General features: G+C 39.5%; 1 pseudogene; it reads right to left on the reverse strand.

Moving 5' to 3' along the window:
- Positions 1–6,277: 6,277 nt before the first annotated feature.
- Positions 6,278–7,912, reverse strand: LOC102153275 (annotated as a pseudogene).
- Positions 7,913–9,600: the final 1,688 nt, after the last annotated feature.

The following is a 9,600-nucleotide window of genomic DNA, read 5'->3' on the forward strand; positions in this document are numbered from 1 at the left end:
TTTTTCCTTTGTGAAATTAATAAATATTTATGGAGCGATGGTTTAAGATAATATCAACATCTGTTTCTCGTCGAATTTTTACCTCCTAGTTTCAGCATCTGTTGATGATTCTTACCAGATCAATTATTCCTATGATTGTTGATGGTGATTTTTTTTAAAGATTTATGTATTTATTCAGAGAGAGAGAGAGAGAGAGGCGGAGACACAGGCAGAGGGAGAAGGAGGCTCCATGCAGGGAGCCCGATGTGGGACTCGATCTCGGGACTCCAGGGTCACGCGCCAGGCTGTAGGCGGCGCTAAACCGCTGCGCCACCCGGGCTGCCCGATGGTGATTTTTTTAATTCCACCATTCCTCCCACATTACTAAGTTGGCATTCTACTATAAAGCATGTTTCATGGAGTCCTATTTTAATCACTGGGTTATTAAATGGTCTTACTTAAACTGATACTATCATGACTTATTTAATACTCATATTGTCCCATGTTCGGCCGGTGGGAACTCCTTCAGACTGACACTGTGATATTTTGGCATATTTTATTTTATTTTTTATTTTTTTTTAAGATTTTATTTATTTATTCATGACAGACACACAGAGAGAGAGGCAGAGACACAGGCAGAGGGGGAAGAAGGCTCCACGCAGGGAGCCCGACGTGGGACTCTGGGACTCGATCCCGTGTCTCCAGGATCACACCCTGAGCTGAAGGTGGCGCTAAACCTCTGAGCCACCCGGGCTGCCCCTTTTGACATATTTTAATCACTTTTTGAGCACTTCTCTACTTTCTACCCCCACAAAATGTTCCAAACCCATCTTGTATTTTCTCTACTGGGGTTCCTTGGATCTGGGTGCTAGATATTCTTATTGGTACTGGGATGCCATTTCTTCCTTGTCCTTTGCTAGAAAACACACACACACACACACACAGCCCTATGTGTATTTCTATATCTACTGAAAAATATCATGGGGGTGCCTGGTTGGCTAAGCTGATAGAGCATCCCACTCTTGATCTTGGGGTGGTGAGTTTGAGCCCCACATTGGGTGTAAAGGTTACTTAAGCCAAAAATATGACTTTATAGTGATAGCTCCAATTCCAACCCAGCATCACAGAGTTCATTCTAGCCTCCTCTCCCTATTGCAACGTCCTTCTCCAGCAGTAATAAAGTTTTCTCGCATTATATTAGGTTACTCCCACAATACACTTTTTTGCTTGATTCTAGAATATATGAAGTAGTAGTTTCAGAATTGCTGATCTGTATCACTGTATAATCAGTCCTACTAGCTAATTTGTTTACAGGGTTTTTTGTTTGTTTTGCTTTTAGCTTGAGGGAATATGGTCATATTGTCTTTCAAAAGTTGCTTAGGTGAAGGGCGCCTGGCTGGTTCAGTTGGTAGAACATGTGATTCTTGATCTTGGGGTGACAAGTTCAAGCCCTATATTGGATGTAGAGCTTTTTATTTTTTTAATTTTATTTTTCTTTATTTATTCACAAGAGACACACAGAGAGAGGCAGAGACATAGGCAGAGGGAGAAGCAGGCTCCCTCTAGTATACAGAAAGATATACTAGAGAAGTGTCACCTCACCATCCCTTCGTGGACTAAAATTTCCTATATTTTTGGGTCTATTTGTAGACTTTCTGTTCTATTTCACTGGTCTGTTCAGGCATGAGTTCTGCATCATTTTGATTATAGGGATTTTTTAGTTTTTTTATCTGGTAGGACTAGGACCCCTTTGTAACTTTTCAGTGTTAACCTGGCTATTTTTTTTAAAAGATTTTATTTATTTATTCATGAGAGACACAGAGAGAGAAAGGCAGAGACGCAGGCATAGGGAGAAGCAGGCTCCATGCAAGAAGCCTGATGTAGGACTCAAACCTAGGACTCCAGGATCACGCCCTCAGCCAAAGGCAGATGCTCAACCACTGAGCCACGCAGGCATCCCTAACCTGGCTATTCTTGCATAAAACCTGTACTGCTACCACTGTGGATACTCTACATACTTCAAATGAAATGACCAACTGAATTGTCCCTCTCTGGCAATTCTCTTTCCCAATATTTTTTCTCTTCATGGCCCTTATCAGAAATGAAGTTTTCTTAGTTAGGTACACAGTGGTTGTAGGTTTCCCAGATTTTCCTGGAGATTGGAGATCTTGTCTTCAATATTCACTAGCATATTGGCAAAGGCTAGAGAGCACTCCATGGCACACTGTTTTCCTCTAAAGCATTTGCTTTACGTTTTACAATCAGATCACCAAAGCACCTGGAATTTATATGTGTGTGGTATGGGGTAAGGGCCAAGATTAATTTTTTATCATTATAGAAATGCGATTGACCCAGTGGTATTTATTGAAAAGACTGCTATATTGCAACCATATTGCAAGGAACCTTTGTCATAAATTAGATAACCACATATATGTAAGTCTATTTCAAGGATGTTTATTTTGTTCCATTGGTCTATTTGTCCATTCTTATACTAATGCCATACTGCCTTAATGTCCAAAGGACAATTTATTACACTAAAAATCTAAGGAGAAAAACATTATATCAGTGTGACAAAATAGCATCTGATAATATTTGGCAGGCATTTCTAATAAAAAAGTTAAAAAAAATTAGGGGGTCACCTGAGTGGCTCAGTCAGTTAGGTATCTGCTTTGGCTCAGGTCATGATCCCAAGGTCCTGGGATTGAACCCCACATCAGGCTCCCTGCTCAGCAGCAAGCCTGCTTCTTCCTCTCCCTCTGCCTGCAGCTCCCCATGCTTGTGCTTGTTCACTCTCTCTCTCTTTCTGTGAAATAAATAATTTTTAAAAATCTTAAAAAAAAAAGAAGTTAACTAGGGATTGAAGGAAACAATTGAGCTATAATAAAGTCAGTTTACTTCAAACCTAGAACAAACATTACACTAAGTGGCTTCCATTAAATAGGTGAAAACAACTAAAATGCCTGCTATCACCACTAATCCAAAATCTTATTCTGGAGATTCTTTCTAAGATTAATAAAATGATCACTATAAATACTTAGAAAAAGCCAAAATTATATCCATATGCAGCTGATGTAACTGATTTCCTAGAAAACCAAGGATCTAGTAAAAAAAATTTAAAAGATTATTGAATAATGAAAGGTATGATTGCATTCATTAAAAAAATTTTAAATTTTAATATGACAGTGTCACCATAAATACAGATATAAACCACAATCTGGGTAGCTAAATCCATCTTTTATAATACTAGGTAAAGGATTAATATCTAGAATTCCACAATTCTCATATGAAATATTCTAATAAAAAAGGAACATAGGCAAAAGACATGAATTAGTAAATTATGGTGTTCAGCAATAAACAGATATGTAAATATGCTCAACTCACTATAAAGCACATTCCAAAGTGGAAATATAAGGAAATAATACTTCATTGGTTGGAGGACTTGTAAGTTGGCACAACAGTGATGTTCTCCACTGCAATTTCAATGAAGTTGAAAATGAATATAATCTGTGACTGAGCAATCTCACTTTTTGATAAATGCTACAGAGAAACTTTTGTTTATGGATAGCAAGAAACACAGATATTCAATATTTTTCAGCACGAAATTATATATAATTTAAATATTGATCATTCAGAGGCCTAAATACATATGGTATATTTATATAAAGAATATGGTTAGGGCAGCTCCGGTGGCGCAGCGGTCTAGCGCGCCTGCAGCCCAGGGCGTGATCCTGCAGACCCTGGATCCAGTCCCACGTCAGGCTCTCTGCATGGAGCCTGCCTCTGCCTGTGTCTCTGCCTTTCTCTTTCTCTCTGTCTCTATGAATAAATAAAATCTTTAAAAAAATAAAATAAAGAATATGGTTAGAGAGCGGCCCGGGTGGCTCAGCGGTTTAGCACCGCCTTCAGCCCAGGGCATGATCCTGGAGACCTGGGATCTAGTCCCACATCGGGCTCCCTGCATGGAGCCTGCTTCTCCCTCTGCCTGTGTCTCTGCCTCTCTCTCTCTCTGTGTGTGTCTCTATGAATAAATAAATAAAATCTTTAAAAAAAAAAAAGAAAAGTACCACTTAAAATTCAAAAAACGCAAGCAGCTGACTGGATAACATAATTTGAATTGCTTTTCTTGCCATACAGATAACCATACACCTGTCATAATGCTGACATTTCCATCCTTGAAGCCACTCCTCTGGTTATGGCAAATATCTATCAAACTAGAATCACATCTGCCATAGGTATTTGGAATGGGAATTCTATGTAGAATTCTATGTATGTCTGAGATACACTGAGTTAAACTTTTTTTGATAGTCTTTTGTTAGGTACTGTTCCCTCGAGAAATATAGTATACAGAACTCCCATGCTTGTTTTACCACAAAATTATTTTCTTCCCTTATCATTAAAGTACTAGTGTTTTGGGGTGCCTGGCTGGCTAAGTTGGTAGAACATGTGCCTCTTGAGCCCAGGTTGTGAGTTCAAGGCCAACGTTGGGTGTGGATTGCTTAAAAAGTAAAAAAAAAAAAAAAAAAAAAAAAAAAAAAAAAAAAAAAAAAAAAAAAACTTAAAATACTAATGTTTTGTGGAACATACTTTCAGAAATTTTAGGTTAATGTACTGTCTCCAGAAGACCTCTGTTAACATGAAAATCATACAAGGCAGGAGAAACATATTGACCTATTAGTGAAAACTAATTTTATTATACTTCTTAAAATACATTTTTTGTGTTGCATTTTTTTCTAACATTGCATATACTGTTTTCAAATTAAAAACAATTTGAGGGATCCCTGGGTGGCGCAGCGGTTTGGCGCCTGCCTTTGGCCCAGGGCGCGATCCTGGAGACCCCGGATCGAATCCCACGTCAGGCTCCCGGTGCATGGAGCCTGCTTCTCCCTCTGCCTGTGTCTCTGCCTCTCTCTCTCTCACTGTGTGCCTATCATAAATAAATAAAAAATTAAAAAAAAAAAATTAAAAACAATTTGAAATCATGAGTGGGTCTTGTTATTCTAGATGAATAATTATTCAATAACGTCTGCCCAATCTGAGCAAAGTGGACTTGGAAGTACAAGTTTTAATGTAGGGGACGCCTGGGTGGCTCAGTGATTGAGGTCTACCTTTGGTTCAGGGCCTGATCCCAGAGTCCTGGGATCAAGTCCCACATGGGGCTTCCTGACTGGAGCCTGCTTCTTCCTCTGGCTGTCTTTGCCTTCTCTCTGTGTCTCTCATGAATAAATAAAATTTAAAAGAAAAACAAAACAAAACAAAACAACAACAAAAAAAAACAGGGCAGCCCGGGTGGCTCAGTGGTTTAGCACCGCCTTTGGCTGGGGCCTGATCCTGGAGACCCGGAATTGAGTCCCACGTCGGGCTCCCTGCATAGAGCCTGCTCCTCTCTGCCTGTGTCTTTGCCTCTCACTCTGTGTCTTTCGTGAATAAATAAAATATTTTTTTTAAAGTCTTAATGTAGGACTATAATAAGATTACAGAGTTTTGTAATAATCATCTTATTTTGTGGAAGGTACTAATTTTTGTGTCGAATGCCAACTTTTCATATCTGTTGTTGTTCATTCCTTTTTAAAAGCTGATGAGGCTAAGATAAATGAGAATAAAAGAAACAACCTAAGAGATACTGAAGCGTATAATGCCATTTTTTTCCAATATGGTACATTGCTCAAACTAAAATCGGGATACCTAATTAAATCACAACATGTCAGGTCCCTGGATATTCCTGTTAAATTGTTTTATGTTTTATAATTATTTTAATAGACTGAACGATTTACTGAACTTTATTTGGAATTGGAATGCTTGTGTTTATCATAAGTGATACTGGTCCAGGTTTTGCTTTCTAGGGGCTATCCTCATTTAATTATATTGTTGAGATATGAGATATTTGCCTTATAGAATGATGTAGCAGAATTTTGTTAGAGGATATCCTTTTTTTTTTTTTTAAGATTTAATTTATTTATTCATGAGAGACACAGGGAAGCAGAGACATGAGGAACTCAATCCCAGGACCCCGGGATCATGACCTGAGCCAAAGGCAGACGCTCAACCACTGAGCCACCAGGTGCCCTGAGGTTATCTATTCTTTAAAACTTTTTATTTCCTGCAAAACTACTGATTTTATTTTTTTTTTCGATTTTTTTTTCAATTTTTATTTATTTATGATAGTCACAGAGAGAGAGAGAGAGAGAGGCAGAGACACAGGCAGAGGGAGAAGCAGGCTCCATGCACCGGGAGCCCGATGTGGGATTCGATCCCGGGTCTCCAGGATCGCGCCCTGGGCCAAAGGCAGGCGCCAAACCGCTGCGCCACCCAGGGATCCCTGATTTTATTTTTAAATAAATAAAAAATGAATTAAAAAATGAAAAAACCAACTGCCTGTTATACAAAAGGCACTCTGGGTGGGGACAGAGTGGTATATAAGACAAACACTAGTTCCTCAATCCAAGTTTCCTAAATGCATTAAGGTTATTAATTTCCTAACAAGTAGACCTTTGGTGATTTCCCACAAATTTTTCTTTTTTTTTTTTTTAAGATTTTATTTATTTATTCATGAGAGACACACAGAGAGAGAGGCAGAGACAGGCAGAGAGAGAAGCAGGCTCCATGCAGGGAGCCCGATATGGGACTTGATACTGGGTCTCCAGGATCAGGACCTGAGGCAAAGGCAGATGCTTAACTAATGAGCCACCCAGGCATCCCTCCCACAAAATTTCATTTGTAGGCATCAAATTATCATCACTGAGTGGTCTAAATTTTCAGATTTCATTTTTTTAAAGATTTTAAAAATTTATTCATGAGACAGGCAGAGACATAGGCAAGAGGAAGAAGCAGGCTACCTGCGGGGAGCCAATGCGGGATTCAATCCCAGGACCCTGGAGCATGCCCTGAGCTGAAGGCAGCAGATGCCCAACCACTGAGCCATTCATATGTCCCTAGATTTAATTTTCTATTTAAGAAAAGCTTACTATAGAAATTTTCAAATATGTGCAAAAATAGTAGGGATAGCACAGTAAACCCTATGTATTTTTTTTTTTTTTTTAGAGAAACATTGTGTTTAATGGTAAAGCTTAACACACTCCAGCACCAGGCATGGCCTGAAGTTGAAGCAGCAGGGACGGGTAGGTGACCCTCAGGGAGCCTCACATGGTGAAGAGGATGAGGAAGGCAACCATCAAACAGAAGAGCCCAAAGGCCTCAGACAGGGCAAAGTTCAGAATGGCATAGGAGAAGAGCTGCTGCTCAAGAGACGGGTTCCTGGCATAGCCAATGATCAAGCTGCCAAACACTGTCCCCAATACCAGCCCCTGAATCAGCCACACCAACTGTGGCAGCCCCAGTGCCAATAAACTTGGCTGCTGTGTCAATGTCCCAGAAGACAACACTGGTCTGGAACTCCTGTCGGGCCATATGGAGTGAGGAGCTGCATTAGGATGGCTGTTTAGGTGGGATCTCTGGTCTACTCAAGTAGGAGGCAAAGGCCTGATTAGATCCCTGGTACAGCAGAGGATCAGAGCCGGAGGAATGAGTAATGCCCCGGTGGTCTGCATTTTCTCAGTCTGCACTCCCACAGCCCTGCGGCCCCTAATCCGACCACAGCGTTTGCCTGGCTCAAAGTGACTCAAACCCTATGTACTTAGCATACCCCCACACCCATGCCATGATCATGCCTAAAAAAATGAACAATTGTTTAATATAATCCACACTGTTTTCACAACGATCTAAAATTTTTTTTTTCAGCTATCCAAATCAGGATGGTATTGACTATATCTTCTTATTTTCTGCAAGCTTATGCTCTGGCATTTGGGGATTTGATCCTGGACAGGCTATCCTTCCCAGGGGTAGCAAATTCCTAGAAATAGCCAACAACCTTTTTTTTTTTCCTTTCTTTCTTTTTTTTTTTTAGAGAGAGGAGAGGCTTGAGGAGCAGTGGGGAGGTGTAGGGGGAGAGGGAGACTGAGAATCTTAAGTACGCTACATACCCAGTGCAGAGCCAGACACAGGGTTGGATCTCACAATCCTGAGATCATGACCTGAGCTGAAATTAAGAGCCAGATGTTTAACCAATTGAGCCACTGAGGTGCCCCAAACAAGTCTTCTGATACCATGCCTTTGATTTACAAACCAGCTAACCAAAGCCCCAACTGTTTCCTTTATCAAACTCTCACGAACCAAGCCAATATTCCTCCTGTCCAAATCACCCCAGGGCCAAGTACCAAAAAACTAGGGATCACCTCAATAACTCAGCCTGCCATAATTGTTAAAACTATCCAATCCCAAACTTTCTCAGTGTACTTATCCAGTGTCACCCATTCCTTGGAGGGGAGAACCTTCAGTAAAGGCTCTGTGCTTTACTCTGCCCTCTCCCAACTTGTGCCTCCTAACAGAACTGGGTACTTTCCCAAGTGGCTCTGCAGGCATGCTGTGCCTAATTTTTGAGATCGTTCAGTATAAACTTCTTCCTTCATGACAATCATTTCCATGTCTGCATGTCCTACCATACTTGATTAGAACAAATCCTGGGTACATTTTAACACAGGGATCCCAACACACTCCACACACTGTATTTAGGTCTCTTGGGTCTCTTTTATGTATTTCTTTAGTGTAAAACTTGGTAATGCAATTTACTTTTTTTAAATTTAACTTCAACTAATTAACATATAGTGTATTAGTTTCAGAGGTAGAGTTCAATGTTCATCAGTCTTATATAATACCCAGTGCTCATTATATCACATGCCCTCCTTAATGTCCATCACCCAGTTACCCCATCCCCATGCTCTTGTCGCCTCCAGCAACCCTCTTTGTTTCCTATGATTAAGTCTTTTATGGTTTGTCACCCACTCTGATTTTATCTTGTTTTATTTTTCCCTCTCTTCTCTTGTGATCCTGTTTTTTAAATTCCATATGAGATCATAGAATTGTCTTAAGTCTCTTTTAATTTGCAACATTGTTTTTATTTTGTCTTAATATATATTAAGAAACAAGACATTTATTCTGTGAAATTTTGCACATTGGTTGTTTGCTTCCTTGTATCATTAATCATTCTTTTATTTCCCAAGTTTCCTGTAACCTGGTAATTAGATTTAGAGACTAATTTAAAAGTCTAGATCAACATTTGGGGCAAGAACACTTAACAAATGTGATTTAGCCATTGCATAACACCAAGATGCAAACAGCCTGGCTGACTAATTGAGATATGAATGTATGTTAGTGGTTTCTGTCACTCCGTTCCATTAAAAGCTTCCTACGAATCTTTTTCACCTAATGATCTTTGGATTCATCAATATCACCACCAAGATTATTTCATAAATTAAAAAGTGATTTTTCAAAATTGTTATTCCTTTGACATTTATTAACTAGGCTTCTCTAATAATAAAGAACTTTTCTTCAACTTTTGGTTGTTTAAAATACAGGTAATAAAGGAAGGACAAAATAAATGCTCCACTTTTCCCCTTTATTTACCAGTAAGAGCCCTAGTATGCTTCATACCTGACCACTGCATTTGGTCAGGAAAAAAGGAAGCTATCAAAGGCTATAGTAGTGGTCATGACAAAAAGACACAAGAACCAATCTGAGGGGATTCTCACTGGCCAAAGATAGGATTATCTGTACATAAAAAAAGCTACA

The sequence above is a fragment of the Canis lupus genome, chromosome 1 (assembly GCF_011100685.1).
Source record: "Canis lupus familiaris isolate Mischka breed German Shepherd chromosome 1, alternate assembly UU_Cfam_GSD_1.0, whole genome shotgun sequence".
NCBI lineage: Eukaryota > Metazoa > Chordata > Mammalia > Carnivora > Canidae > Canis > Canis lupus.